This window comes from Melanotaenia boesemani, chromosome 15 (genome assembly GCF_017639745.1).
Source record: "Melanotaenia boesemani isolate fMelBoe1 chromosome 15, fMelBoe1.pri, whole genome shotgun sequence".
In the NCBI taxonomy this organism is placed as follows: Eukaryota; Metazoa; Chordata; class Actinopteri; order Atheriniformes; family Melanotaeniidae; genus Melanotaenia; species Melanotaenia boesemani.
In genome coordinates, this window is record NC_055696.1 from 8,785,963 (window position 1) to 8,802,753 (window position 16,791).

Here is a 16,791-nt window from a genome sequence, read left to right on the forward strand (position 1 = left end):
GGTATTCATTCTGTACTTTCATATCAATGAAAATGTCATTTACCCCTAAATCCTTCACGTTTGTGTCTTGTTGATCACAAACTAAGGTCGTGAGCATGTTGGGAAAATAATTTCCTTCTGGATTCTTCCATAATTTTCTACATCCATCTCATTACATCCTGACTGGTCTCTCAGATTCTTTTGCAGAAAAAGATAAAAACAAACAAACTACTACTAGTTCAGTGCTCGGTTTGTTCCTGGATTTGTGGCCAGGGAGGTCATCTTTATATTATTGCATTTGGTTTCTCATAGTCTATCACACTTTAGTGATGCTTTTGGTAAAATTGTTGATATTTTTATGTATGTTGCTAAGACAGATGTGTGCTTTCTGTACTGCTTTAGATTACAACAATTAGAGACAGGGTGTCTGTCAAGGAGCACAAACAGAATCAGAATCCTGTTAAGAATTTTTGCAGAAATTTCTGCAGACTACCCACCCATGTGAGTAATAATCAAAACAGACAAAAAAAACTACCTTATTAATTCTCCGAGGGAATCCATAATCAAACAGTAAAAAGTGACATTCCTACACATAGCACAGTACCATTTGGGGTCAGTTATGTCAAAGTTTCCAATAATTGGGCATATAATCTGTTTATGTGCTTTTATGTGCTGTGATTTTTGGATTGGAGATTGAGTCAAGTACATTTGTTGCCAACACACTCAGTCTGCATGGTTACAATCATTTGGTCTGTACACATTCAGCTGCAGAGGGACCTGGTGGACCCCTGTGGACTGGTTAGGATGACAAAATTTACACCAGCGTCATGCTCAACTGTGAATTTCCCTTAAGGTTCCCTGCAGACATCACAGGACACCCACAGATGCCTTTTTCCATGCTCTGATGGGTCAGAGCTGTGATACAAAAGAGGCTGACACAACCAGCAGGTGGTTTTAATGGTGGGGCTGATTGGGGTGCTACAATGTCATCTGACTTCCAACTCAGGGTAGCAATTTCAACAAATCAGAACCATGAAATAGAATAATTCAGTCATTCTTCCATTATTTAAAAAAAATTACTTTTACCCATGTGAAGCTTGATAAGCTTAATAATCACATATTTGATTTATAGTTCACTGTTAAAGAGCTGAAGAAATTCACAGTTATGCAAGCATCGTGGCGTTGAAGCACTGGTTTACATATTTTGTTTATGGGAGCAATATTGATAAACTTGACTTGGAAAAAAAGCTAAAAGATTATATTTTGTTCAGTTTTGTTTAAACTGCAATGATCATATTATTATGTCATCTTTCAATAAAATAGAGTAAATACAGACAATATAATAAGGCATGAGCTTTCTCATGTTATAAATAGAAACACATTAGTTTTGTGGCTGAAATAAAATCTGGTGGTGATTTAAGGTTAATGGCAGCAGTACTGGAGGAACACTTTTTATTAAGATAGTGAGGAAAGAGCATCAAATAATTGTGTACAGCTTTATTTTACTCCAAACTATGGATTCTCTTAGTATGAGGTGACAGTAATTGCAAGTGAGCCGCTGTGCCACCCCAGGAGGCACTTCAGTGGCCTCATATTCCACTTCTAAGCTCATAACACATAAAAAAAAAAAAAAAAAATAGCAGTTATATGAAGTATAAATTACGAAAATATATTCACTAATTTGAAGATAATTTATGTCAACATACAGAAAATGTCTTCATATGAGTAACCATAAAAAAAAATTGTTCTCTTGTTAATATGATAATGCGTTTGGGGGAAAAAGACTCCAGTCTAATGAGATCACCCTCGTAGTTTTCTCTAGTTTCTATTATGTGTGCAGTTTTAGTCCATAACACAGATACACTGTAAGATACTGCTATGTTTTACAAATACTGATTACCCAAACAGCTAATAAATCCAGATGACGGTTGATTTAATCATTTTAAACAATGAGAATGATGAGTAATGAGATAAAAGACAAACAAACTGCCGGTTTACTACTTTATAGAACATGTTTAGTTACCAGGTAAGCAGAGATAAAATATATCAAGAACTCAGATCCGCCATGTGAAGACCCAAAACATTAAAAATAAGCCATGATCTGTGTTTGAGACTCATTGTACAGACTTAAGACAAATTCTGCTGCTGAAATGACTCAGAGCTCAATGTTTTTCTTTGAGCTCTGAGTCATGTGACAGCTGGCTAGGAGTTCTAGTTTATGAAAACTTGATTTGCAAACTTGAAGGTTGAATTATACAAAGAGAATGGCCTTTGAGTGATGAAAGCCATCTTCTATCCAAAAGTTTAACTTCCTAAATGAAAAGTGTCTGCTCTATTAGAGATTCTGGCATTTTTATGTCAGAGGAGGCATTGATGTCTTTTAAAGAACTTTTAAATGAACTTTTTAATGGAAAAATTATATCAGACTCGAATTATTCTTCAAAGGGGATTATTCTTCGTGTCTCAAAGTACATTTTTGTATGTCTTTTTTCATCTTCAAATGAAAGTACAAGTTTCAGAGAGTAAAATTAGAGAATTATGCAATGAAGTTGATCCAACATATAATCAGCAGACTGAATTAGTTTACTATCTAAACATATGTGTGTTAAATATGGGTGTTTTAGCCTCATATAATTTGTCCACAAGGTAAAGACATAAACAATGTGACGCTAATATGATGCATCGTTATCAGCACTTGGCTTCTTTGCCCATGTTGGGATTTTAAATAGAATTTAAATTCTGAGGTGGAGGGTTTTTTGAGAGATTAGGAAGATTATGACCACTAGAGAATACGTTTGGAAAGGTTTCATGTTATGTGTTTTTGGTCAGAGCGTACTGTGTTGAACTGCTTACGAGTCTAAACAAGAAGCTAAGGGCAGATATTAGATGCATCGTTATTAGTCTTCTCTGTCTTTAGTTTTCTCCCATGTAGCTCCTGCCAGAGTTTGATTTAGGTATCCAATTAACTACTAGTTAGCTTTTTAAATACTTCTCCTCCAGACACCACAGGCGACTTTTAGATGGTTTTGTGTAACAAACCATCTGCTGCTGCTGTAGCTACTTTAATTCTCTGCTGGGTATAAATGTATACTGTCGAGGTGTGTGTTACTTAGTTAATAAGAAATAATAAAATTCCATCTACAATAAAATTCAGTGCCACAAAACTACTTCAAATTATGCTAAACTATACTTTGCCTTGTCCCAACAGAAGACGTTTTAGAGTCTCCAGCAAATGTCCTCACATAATCCGACCTTTGTTTCACCACTAAGTCATGTAAGATTCTAACATAAGTTAAAGTTACACTTCAGCAGTGTCAAACCTTAAAATGCTGTGCCTCTGACTTGTTTTGATTGCACACAGACATTCATTATGCCAATCCCTGGAGCCATCGTTGCCTTGCTGCATCCCAAGACTGAGAATCCACATTTCACAACTTTTTTTCCAGCCCAGGCCATCATGTGACAGCTGCTTTTGTGTGTCACACACAAGAAACTATATGTAAATCTATCTGACATCATCTCCTGTGTTTAAAAGAAGCTCATCTATCCTTTTAAAAGTTAAACAGAAATAACTTTCCACCACGGCCCACCTCCTGACTTATCTCTAGTCAATAAACCCATTCGAGCAATCAGCAATTAGCTTTACTAAAAGATATTATGGTCAGAATTCACAACTTTACCAGGTGTCCTCACTTTTATTCTGCTGTTCTAGTTAGTTTTCTTTTTAAACACAGATTTTAAGATGCAGCTTTTTTATTTTTGTTTGGCTGACTACTTGTTAGTGGTGGTATTGTTATATGTACTGAACAAATAAAAACAAATTTGCTCCTGTATCCTTTGATGTTTGAGTGAGTCTTAAAATCTGACTTACCAACAAATTAATTTATGTCTATAGTTCCCTAAGATATAAATATGGTCTAATCCGGGCAAAAACACAGAAGCAGACCCTCGCCATTGCTGAAGTGGCATTTCTGTGCATGAACAACAAATGCAACAAATGAGAATCTGACTATTTTCTTGTCCGATTCTCAAGGGAATCTGGAAGGACTGGTGCATTTTTTGGTTGTTCAAACAGAAGTGGAAAACTTAAATTGTGGAAAAAAAAGTGAATGCAAAGAACACGGAGCTTTACTTTATGAAAATTGTGCTGCCTGTCTGTCTATGTGACATTGTGGGGGGCAGTGGTAGACACTGTTTGTCTGCTGATGGCGGTGTGTTCACTTTGCGAAGGAACATCAGACCTAAAGAGAGCAGAAGAGAAACGACATGTGGTCATGGCTGAGGAAACACTTGATTTTATTCCCAACAACAACAACAGCAACATGGTAAATTTTGGTGAACACTCATCAATCAGACACTAACTTGTACATATCTATGTTGTTGTTCCAGCTCAATGTGACACGTAGCGCCTGATATGCTAGTTAATGCTGCTAACAGGCTAAAGGCTGTTAGATATTCTGTGAGAAGCAAGAACTTTTTTCTTGTTGTTGAGGCCACAAGAACAAAAGTGCATCCTTGTGCTTTCGTGGACGTGAATAGGGATAGTTCTCGACACATCGACAGAGCAGAACTTTCTTTTAATGGGGCTCCGAGAAATATTGTGTGATTGATCGGACTTTGAGGTGGGTGTTAGCAAGGAAAAGAATGAAGCGGAAATATAACTTCCACATTTCCCCTGATGAGTGGTTCAACGGATAGTTTTAAAGAACAGATGATCGAGGTGGTGAAAAAGTACATAAATGTATACAACACGTGAGATTTTAAAACACGGACACTACCACGTGCACAACCCTGTCCTGCCATGGACGAACTTTCTCGTTAAATGTCAAATAACCCGGTCAGCTTTTTATTGCACATAAAAACACAGACATCCCCTCTGCAGTTATCCCCACCCCATCCCAGACAAAGCTTCTCGTAGTGTATAAAATGACCAGATCAATGAGCACTTTTTTCTTGTTCTTGGGGCCTTGACAGCAAGAACAAACTTCTCTCTTCTTGCAGAATATGTAACAAGCTTCAGAGACAAGGGCCTGTGGTGTTGCTGAGAGTAAATGAGTAATTTGGGAGATATTGTGAAGGGCAACGTGATAAAAAATTAAAATAATTCAGTCAGTAGCACAAACAGATCATGTACAGCAGTGTCCTGCAGCCTAAACTAGTAATAACAAAACTGTGCTAAATATCTGAAAAAATAGCAAATTAACAGCCGTCACAAAATTTTGAAAATATTTGTTTTCCAACCTCTGATAATGTATTATAATGAGATTTGGATTTAATATTCCAGTGTGGATTGTGAGTTATTAAAAGTGGTTTCTGGTAGATGAATCATGGTTTACACTGATAAGAAAAACAGAATAAGATGTCAAGATAAAATACCCATATCAATAACCGTAGCCCACTGTCTAGCGTTGTCAGTCCAGATACCCATGCTGCTGTCCATGTTGGCAGCTAAAAGGCAGTTAGGACTTGCTCCCTCAGTAATGGCGACGCTGCAAGATTGCGCAACACACAAAATGGCCGTCACACAGACAGTCTAATGTTTCATTCAAAGAGACATTGAATATAATTTGAGATAAGGCTCTTTTACATTGCTGAGGTTGTGTTCTCTAAATATAACACTGTTAGTTCATGGATAAATAAATTAACATGCTGTTTTGGTTATAATGGCATCTTAAAATGGACATAATTTAAGGATGTTATACAGTATAAGCTGCTTATGGTAGTTTCTTGCAAAAAAAACTAGAAAAAAAATGTTATTGCCCAAAGTAACAAGGAGAAAGGTCTTTTTAAACAACAAACAACTTAAGGACATCCAAAGTCACAGACTGACATCAAGCTACTTGTTTGCTCTGTTGCAGCTCTATGCTCTCTTCTCAAATTCCTATATTATCAAAGATTTTTGTGGAACTAAAGACATGTCTACAGTGAGATCAGCCATGCCTGCATGTTTTTTTTTTTTCAGTTTACATGATAGTTTTACATTCATATGAGTTCACAAGTTGTATGCAAATATTTTTTTTTTACTTTTTACCTTACAATTCATCTTAGTATTCGTATTAGTCAGTTTGACTGCCAGTTCCAAACTGCACATGCAAATAGCAACTTAGCTGCTGATTGCCATGAAACAAAGCTCTCATAATCCCACACTTTTTAGTGTGAATCTGTGGAAAGCACAAACACAAAATGTTCTTGAAATATTCATAGCTGCGGCATGAAACACTCACAAAACACACTCCACAATCTGCAATCTCATTTGTGGCTTTTAAATGTTTAGCAGAATTAAGAATTATTGCACCTGTGTAAACAATACATGTTGAGTAGATTTGTGTCAGAGTGAAGGATAGCCCAAATGTAATCCTTATTAGCACCACATGGACATGCTGGCTGGGATATGGGGCCTATAGGTCCTGTGCAACTCACCAAATTGGATCCCAGCTGAAACCCAGTCAGAACCAATTCGAAACCCATATGGGCAAACACAAGTGAGGCCACCATGGAAACTGCGGACAAACCCAGTGGGACCCTTATCTATAGCCCAAATTGAACCCATATGGGCCCCACATGGACATGCTGGCTGGGTGGTTTGTAAACTGTAAACTTGTTGCATTTCCACAGCCAACAATAGCCTTACATGAGAGGTGGAGTATGAGCTGGATAGCGATAGATGCCTCAGCTACATTATAGCATGGTACCATCACAGCATGATGCCTTCCTTAAGGTATTACCAAAACCCGACCCCATCAAGTTCTCTTTGGGCCTCTTACTCTCCAAGCTCCACTCTTTTGGGTCAAATTGGTTAGATTATTACCCCAAAGAAGTATCCCAAAAAAGTAGGACTGGTTGGATCAGATATCAGGGTACCCTTGCCAGTTTTTCACGTGTGGAAATGCAAAAAATGTGTCCTGACCCGTCCCACCCTGACCTGCACCCGTTGGTGGAAACAGGGCTATAGATGAGTACTAATGTCTTAACATGACCTAAACAGCTAGCATCTCACCTTAAACAGATGTTTGAATATGTATATAAATCTAGATAGTTTCAGGAGATCTAAGTGTGTCAAGGTTATAAAAAGAGAAAAGTCGGAAGGATATAGTTTTATTGTAGTTTTTGGTAATTGATAACGGCATACTTGGTTGTACTACTGGTTCTCTGCATAGCAGTTGTGGTTTACTTTGGTAATGAGTGATGTGCCTGATCTATTTTGTACGAAGATACTGGTTCAGAAATTCTCTTATTGTGGTAGCACTAAGTTGATTGAATCATTTTGGTGATTTTAAAGTTTGTTTAGGGCTTTTCTCCATTTCCCCTTTTATAGAGATCTTAAAGTAATTATGGCTGTGTTTAAAGTAGAGGAATTTTGTGGAAGTGATTTTGGACACAAGGAGTTATGTAAACACGGAAAGAAGATTTGGTAGCATTAGCTCAACATTTTGAGGTAGATCAAGATCCTGATGCAAAGAAGCTTGAGCTGGTAGAAACTCTAATAAGAGAGTTACATCTGCTTTATCCCTTACAAGAAAGAACAAGGGAGCAGGAACATTAGTTTGAATTGACAATAGAAAAGGCAATAGCAGAGATAAAGGAAAAGCAGAATCAGGTGGAGTTGACAAAAGTGTGATCAAGGGAAAAAGAAGAGAAATTGGAGCCTGCAAAGGTAGAGTTGTAACCGGAGAGGCTTAAAGCAAGCAGTAATGCCTTGCAGCATATGAAGTGGAACCTGAAGCATATAGACAGACATTCACGTATCTGGTGAAAACCTGGTGAGACTTTTTGGGATCTGGCAAGACAACTGGAGATTGTATTTGACAGGTGGTTGGCAAGCACTAAAACCCACACTTTTCAAGATTTAAAGAAACTTTTTTTGGAGGAACAGTTCGGGACAAGATTTCTTGTTTTCACACTTAAATATCATTTTGCTCTCTCTCAAAACTCTGTTCTTACATTTAAAAAGTTCCTTCTGGCTCTCAAATATGTTGTTCTTCTTTTCAAAACTGCTCCTCTTCTCAGGTTTAGTGTTGCAGGTTCAAATCTCTTGCGCTCAAGCTTGGCCTCTTTCCCTCACACTCACACACATCTCTGCTCTCTCAAAACTTCTGTTCCTGGATGTAAATTTTTTGGGGACCATCCAGCAGATGAACAGTGGACTGTCACTCAGTTTGTATTGCCTGAACGTTTCAGGACTAAGGTTATGCTTTAGCTCATGAAGCTTCTATGGCAGGTCTTTTAAACGTCAAACTTTATCTCTTCATCTGCCTCCCTTCGTACCCTGATGCTCCCATCACTCTGGAGCAGGGTAAATCTGGACTCACCTGACCACTTGAACTTCTTCCATTGCACAAGAGTCCAGTCATTATGCTCCCTAGCAAACTGCAGCATTGTTCTTTGGTTAGTCACATTGATTAGTGGTTTTCTTATGGCTACACAGCTGTCTCTTTGCATTGTGTGTTGAAATGCTCTTACTTCCATTATCAAACATAGCCCTGAGTTCTATTTTTCTTTTATTTGATTTAACCAAACATTTAATATACTTTGCCTATACACAAACACACACACACACACACACACACACATATATATATATATATATATATATATATATATATATATATATATATATATATATATATATATATATATATATATATATATATATATAACAAGAAAGATTGTGGTAGCAACTGAAAACCCGATCAACTGATTGCCGAAGGGAGAAGAGGAGGAGGCTGCCACACTGTGCAGAGTGCAGACGACCGAGTAGTGACGTTTGTGCAAACTACATGATCAGTGTTTTAAAAAAAAAATGCAGGAAAAGTGTGGGTGTTGAACCCTCTCACCAGTAAAGTGTAGGTGTTTAAATATTCTCATCTCCCACGGGTTTGATGCCCTCAAATCCACGCATAGAGTCGGTTGACTCACTTTTTCCATATTGCCTCTAGACACCTCTATGTCTTGCCATCATTAGTGACGGATGCTGCGCATGTATTAAAAATTTTAACGCAATTAATTACATAAATTAGTTACCGCTGTTAACGTGTTATTTTTGACAGCTTTTAACAGCCTTAAACTCTCCTCTCACCCACCCTCCCATCTCCCCAGGGTGGGGTGAGAGGCTTCTCATCTCAAACTTCAGGGCTCTGGAAGGTTGAGGGTCTTATGCAGCGTTTTAGCTGTTCCTAGGACTGCACTCTTCTGGATTGTAATCTCTGATGTTTTGCAGGTATCTGTTGGAGCCACTTCTCCAGTGTGGCGGACATGGCCCCCAGTGCTCCAATGACCACTGGTACTACTGTTGCCTTCACCTTCCAGACTTTCTCCAGTTCTTCCTTGAGTCCTTGGTATTTCTCCAGTTTCTTGTGTTCCTTTTTCCTGATATTTCCATTGTTGGGATGGCTACATTGATCACTACGGCTTTCCTTTGCTGCTTATCCATGATCACAACGTCCGGTTGGTTGGCCACCACCATTTCTTTTGTCTGTATCTGGAAGTCCCACAGGATCTTGGCCCTCATATTCTCCACCACCTTGGAAGGTGTTTCCCATTGTGACCTAGGGGTCTTCAGTCCATATTCTGCGCAGATGTTTCTGTACACTATGCTGACGACTTGGTTATGGTGTTCCATGTATTCTTTGCCTGCCAGTTTCTTCCACCCTGCTGTGAGGTGCTGGATTGTTTCAGGGGCCTCTCTCCACAGCCTGCAACTATGGTCCAGCTTGGTGTGGTAGATCTGGGACCTAGGCGCTTTGATCTCTGACAAATCTGCAATAGGTCGTAGTTTACAAAACCACCTGTACAAAAGATTAAAATAAAAAACCTTTCCTGGGACATCCATGCATTTTGTAAATCACCGGTGCCTTTTATTTCCCTCACTGTCTGCTGTAGAATCATGTAAAGATCTACATTTGAGTTGTTTACTGCAGTTTTAGTTTCTCTTTGAGTCTAAATTGTTCTCCTCACACATGCAGGTTTCTGTTTCTCTGGGGTTCTAAACAATATTTAATAAAGTCTGAGGGAAAAATGTAATTTAAATAAATAAAGTAAGTTTGCTGTGTGCTACAGTTTTGTGTTTAGAAAGAGGCTTTTTTGGGATGGTCCTTATCCATATTTTTAAAGGATGAACATGAAAAGCTTGCTGTAGTTAAAACAATACCTATCTAATCTTTTAGCTTGACACAGTTCATGTTTCCCATTAGGTCTTCAGGACTGCAAATAAAATGAGTTCATCCCATCTATCTTTCATCTATTCTTTCCATTATCCACGCCACTCTTAAATCTGGCTGAATTGTTACAGAGTCTTTTATCTTATTACACCAAAGAATAGTTCTCTGGAGGATGTGGTGGAACATTGTTGTCATGACAGCCATGTAATATCCAAATTATTTTTTTCATGACTTTTCATATTATTTGATTTTGGGCTGATGAGTCCAATTATCATTAAGTTTTGGCACATCACTCCTTTAATATTAGGCTGGTGTTTTAGAGGAAGCACATTTTGTCTGAGGGGATGTTTATGGTCGGGACTGTTGTCCTGCAGCGGAATATTTTGGGGATGAATGAATCATTTTGGAACTCATTAAGATAAAATGGCAATCATATTTAGAGACAGAATTGAACCAAATAATGGAAATCAATACATGCCCTTTCAAACATTATAAATCAAAATCAGTTTAGGGTGTTTCAGAACTCAAATGTCATTAAGCTTGCTTTCCATTTATCATGACATTTATCTCTCTTCCAGTTTCTCTAATTGACTTAATAGACAAATACATTGCAACATTTGTTAACATTTATCTTATTTTTGGCTTAATATTCCACAATGTTAAAAGAAAAAGGCTAGAAACACATATATGAAATATGTATAATATGAGCTCAGGGCCACTCTGATTTGAACATTTTTCCTATTAACACTACCCAAATGAAAAATGCCCGTGACAATAAGTTTCATATCAATTCGACACAAGGATGATAAGGTGATGTGCTCATTTCATATATTTCAGTTGGAACAAGTTGGCCAAATGACACCGGTTAGCTTATTGAATGCAATGCTTCACCAGGAAACTTTTAAGTCCTGGCATTCGTATGAATGTTGTTATATAGATGCAAAATGTCTGTTGTAGAATCTATGTCTGCTTCTCTACAATGCTCTGCAATACCAAAACTACTTAAGAACAGCCTGAGGACTGGGGTGAATATTTCAAAGGATTGACTCATCCTCTTAACACCCCTATACCTGAATCCTATTTAATATTTGGTAAGACAAGCCTGATCTACAAAGACTCCACCCCTGAGCTTGTTTGGCATCAAGAAGAGCTAAGCAATGTTATTAAAATGCAATAATATGTGGAGGCACTCAGCAGCTCTTTCAGCAGCAGACTGCTGCACTCACAATGCAAGGAGGGGGGAAGAAATGCTGTTACAGGTTCCTTCATCCCAACTTATGTCAGATTCTATCACCACCATAGACCTACAGCTGTTTTCTTTCTTTCTGTTCACACTAAAAATCACATACACACTGATATAGACATTGTCATGCTCCTTATTGTATATAATCTATAATCTCAGTAAAAATATGAGTTTCAGTGACTCCCATGCAAAACTGAGTCTTAACTGATTTAGCATGAAATCAGGTCTCTAAAGTAGTATTTCCTACAGTATGTAAAGCAATTTCTGTTCTCATGACTTCAAACTTACCATTGAGTTGACTATATTTCTGCTATCACGAATTATTTACCCTGATGCAGGATTAATCAAGCCCATTTTATCTTATTAGACAGTTGGTTTTAATGTCGCATCTGATCATAGTAATCTCCCGCTGAGGCAGATGGCCGCCCGTCCTGAGTCTGGTTCTGCTGAAGGTTTGCCTTCCTGTAAAAAGGGAATGTTTTAGTTCCATTGTCACCTGCTACCCAGAAGACACGATCAGTCGGATTCCTTACCAAGGAAAATAACTAGGCATTGTTTTCATTAATTGGTTTATATGAACACCATCCATCCATCCATCGTAGGTTATATGAACACAGTTACAATAAATTAGATGGAAGTAGAGCATATAATGGATTTGTTTTAATTGGATTATAATTGTCTTACAATAAACTGGATTGAATTGGACTATGTCTTCAAAAGAGCACTGAAATGATTGCCATGAGTTTTTGCTAAACTGAATTGAGTTGAATTATTTCTTGAAAAATGTGCCACATGTCACTGGGCATTAACTTGTGTATATAGATTTACAATTGTAATGGCTCTGTACTGACAGTAATTGAATAAATTCTAATAATTTTCCCTCAAAATAACATGAGGAAAAGAAATTTTGCAACAAAAAAAAAAAAAAAAAAAATGTTATCAAGCACATTGTACAATCCAGTGCATTCCAACTTGGGGAAATGCTTTGAAAAAGTGTCAGGTAACACATTTTCTCCATTACAAACAGTTGTAGCCATCATTGTAGTGACGATGCATATATACATTACCCTAAAGTGAAACACATCTGCTACCAAGCATTTCTTTGCAACCCCAGGCTTGCTAGGCTTCAATACACTGCTGATAAACTCAGAGACATTTTATGAAATCGATTTTCCTGAGAACTCAGAAGTGTAGATTTTGTTATGTGGACACAAATTTATCTGAACATCGTGTTCAGCTACCTTGAAAGGATTATGTGATGATACTATAAATTGGACTTTGTGATGGTGTTACAAATATAAGCTCAGGGCCACTCTTATTTTTATTGGCCATATAGACTATAGCTGCAATGACACAGGTCATTGAGCCTGAGGTTTACTGGATTGCTGTCAGATGTTAGCACCAAGTTGGCTGCTTTACATGTGTGAAAGGTTTGTTAGGAGGATCTTGATGTTTTGATGTGTCAAAACAGAACTAAAAGAGCAGATCTAAACTTTGGAGCAGTTCCAGACATCTCAGTAATCTGAGACACCTCCATCCAGCAGAGTTTCTTCATGTCCTCACATTTTCCAGTCCTGCTTTGCTTAAGCCTGACAAGCCTTGCCACATCCTCCTATTTGTTCCATAACTATATCTATTCTCTGATGGCTGCATGGCCCATCTTGCACCTGCCTTACTATGTCCAATCATGTCAGAGCACTGGTTGTGCCTGCTGACTTCATCTCCTCAGTTTTATTTACATCCTACTGAAACAGTCCTGCAGCTCTGGTTGTTAAGTCTTCACACTCGAAAACTGTTAGACTCATTCTACATTTTACCCTCAGAACCTAAAACTTTTTAGTTTAGCAGCTGAGGTTGCACTTTATAGCCTCCATAAAATGGCTCAAAATGTCTAATAGAAACTATTTAGATCGGTTTATGCATCCTATAATATAAACTCAGTAAGCATGAAGGGGGACTTATATTTGATTATATTTATTGAATTTGCAATTTACTGAAAGAACTCTTTTCCACATGAAACACAAATAAAAAGTAGGATTTAGAAGAACAGGAGATGTCTTGAAACAAACAATTGACTACTGAAACCAAGATATCGCTGGAAACCACTGACATCCTAATCAAATCCATCAGACTTGACATTTCTGGCAACATTTTAGACAGCCCAACTGTGACTTTTGAGAAATGAAACATCATTATACACTTGTTTTATGACCACTGTAACATCTGACAAAGACATGCATACAGACACATTGACGTTTCCTCACAATCCATTGTCCACTGACACTTTTGACACTGGATTGTCAGAAATCCACCTTACCTCAAACCTGATCTTTTATACTTAAATTTATTAAATGACGGATCCTTTTTTGCTAGTGCCCAAAATGTGATTGCATAACTAGAATTTGTCACCACAACATTAGAATCAGAAGTACACACACAATTTTAATTAATCAATTTATTCAGATGAGTCACCTCTTTCTTCCTGTCCTCCTGTTTGTAGAGGATTTGCACTCAACCATTAAAATGCTTTAACAGCCAAGGTTTTACTACAAATACACAATATTATTATTACATTCACACTGTGAAGAATCACTCTATTGTTCTTACCAAAGCTTAAACATTTTAAAATTATTTGTAGTATTTTGTAAAACTATATTAAACTAATAATTGAAAGGGGAAATATAATTAAACTTAATTAAACTGTTAAACTCCAACTCAAGGAGGATTTGGATGTTATTATGGATAAGCAGCTCTGCTAGAACCAATTTTCAGATTATATCAATGCAAAAGTGATATATTTATGTTAAGTTTCATAAAAAATGTTTTTAAATTTTGATTAATTTTGATGTTGTATCAAGCATCCACAAACAGAATTATTAGTAGGTTGATGTTAAAGCAGTAAATAAAGACAACATAGTTTGAACTTTGGTGAAATTACTGTGAAAATTTGAGAAACTAAAAATGCTGGGTTAAAAACCATTGAATATGGGTTGTTCTGCAACCCAGCTGCTGGGTCAGTTATGAACCGAGTCAGCCCTGGGTTATTCTAGCCTAGTGGGTTTAGGTTGTGGGTTTGACCCATCATGGTGGGCTATGTCTTCTACCCAAAAATGGGTTAAAATAACCCAATTGTATAGTTAAAGCTACCAAAAAGTGGATTAAAAAGAAAACTCCTGCAAAAAAAAGAAAAAATAAATAAATGTTTGGGTTATTAAACTACTAACAATTGGATGAAATGACCCAATACATTTATTCCCAAATCAGCATTTATAAACACCAAATAATAATAAAACACATCATATTTCAGTCAGTCTTTTTTGACAAACAGGGCAAACCATCTTGATATGTAAAAATGTGCAAAATTACATTGTGTGAAACTAAAATGAAAATTATAAAAACGAGTCATTATTCAAGTTAATTATTTAATTATCTGATTTTGTGTAGCTGATATACAACACAAAAATGTCCAATGGCTGTTCCATTTATCACCAGATATACAGTTCTTGGGTAGCCCAGCACTCCTCTGTCAGCATAAGGGAATATGGATAGTCTTTTGTTGCATCAAGGTATTCCACAATTTTTTGTTCCAATGGGAGAAGAAGCATAAAAAAGGGCATAACAAACCTTGAAGCTAATTATAAATTTGTAGTAGGATGTCAGATACTTCTATCAATTCACAAGCTGGGCGTTAGCAAATTTCCAGACCTCTGGGTAGCAAAGTTCTTTTTGCCTGATGGCACAAGGGACAAGACTTTTTCAATCTTTTAGTGGAGCACCTCAGAGAGAGGAGTCTGGAGCTTATGGAGAGCCTCTGGTGGGAGAAGACTGGGTTTAGGGGCTCTGATAGGACAGAATTGCCCTGATCTTAGAGAGCGTCCTCTTCACCACCTTCTTCATAGAGTGCACCCCCTTAGTTTGGAGAACCGCAACCTTCAAGTCTATTGTAAAAACCAATGCAAAGGGGCTTTAAACTACTGTTCACTGAATATATACTTATAGTTGCCTTTATTTTGTTACGATCGGCAGCTATGAATCCAAGCGAGTGGCCATGACTTGTGGAGTCCCCATGGGGTCAGCCCTTGGACCTCTTCTGTTCAACTTGTATATGCTCCCTTTGGGTAAAATATTACAGAACTATAGTATTAGTTATCAAAGTTTTGCAGATGATACACAACTTTATGTGTCTCTGTCACCAGATGACTGCAGTCCAATAGACTTAATGTGTCAGTGTCTGGAGCAAATAAACACCTGGATGAGGGAGAATTTCCTACAGTTAAATGAAGACAAAACTGAGATTATTCTGTTTGGTAGCAAAGAGAAGAGGGTCACCATTGGCAAACACCTGGAGACTCGGGCTCTTAAGATCACCAACCAAGTTCGTAACCTGGGAGTGTTGATAGACTCAGATCTGACTTTCAGCAGCCACATCAAAGCTGTCACCAAGACAGCTTTTTACCAGCTCAGAAACATCAACAGAATTAAAAGTTTAGTCTCCCAGAAAGACCAGGAGAAACTCATCCAAGCATTCATCTCCAGTAGGCTGGATTACTGTAATGGTCTTTTAACAGGACTTCCTAAAAAGAGCATTAAACATCTGCAGCTGATCCAGAACGCTGCTGCTAGAGTTTTAACCAGGACTAAGAGATCTGAACACATCACACCAGTTTTGAAATCTTTACACTGGCTTCCAGTCAGTCACAGAATAGATTTTAAAACCCTTCTGCTTGTTTACAAATCCCAGAATGGTTTAGGCCCAGAATACATCTGTGATATGTTCAGAGAATATAAACCTAGCAGAGCTCTTAGATCCAAAGATTCTGGTCAACTAGTCCAGACCAGAGTCTAGACTAAACATGGAGAAGCAGCATTTAGCTGTTATGCTGCAAACAAATGGAACAAACTGCCAGTGGAGATTAAATTTTCCCTAAATGTAGACATTTTTAAATCCAGGTTAAAAAAAAAACATTTCTTTTCTCATGCGCCTATGCATGAAACTTTTTTAACTTATCTTGCTTTTAATCATTTTAATGTAAATTAATTATTTTATTGTGATTATGTGTTGATGCCTTTTACTATTTCTAAATATATGTAATGCCTTTGTTTTATGTAAAGCACTTTGAATTGTCCTGTACATGAAATGTGCTATACAAATAAACTGCCTTGCCTTGCCTTGCCTAAAAGGGAGTCAGTCACCAAGACCTGCAAGTTGAAAAGGTAAGATTAACAGTTTTAGTCTCCATTGCTAATTTGCCTCTTTTTGAATCAAGATTTTAAATTAAACACTGTTAAAGATGGGGCAGAATTGAATGACCCAATGGATGTGCTTTGCTCAGATCCATGCTTTGCACATCATGTCTGGCTACAAAAACAACTGAAAACTTCAAAACAGCCAAATAGCTATCTCTGGTAAAA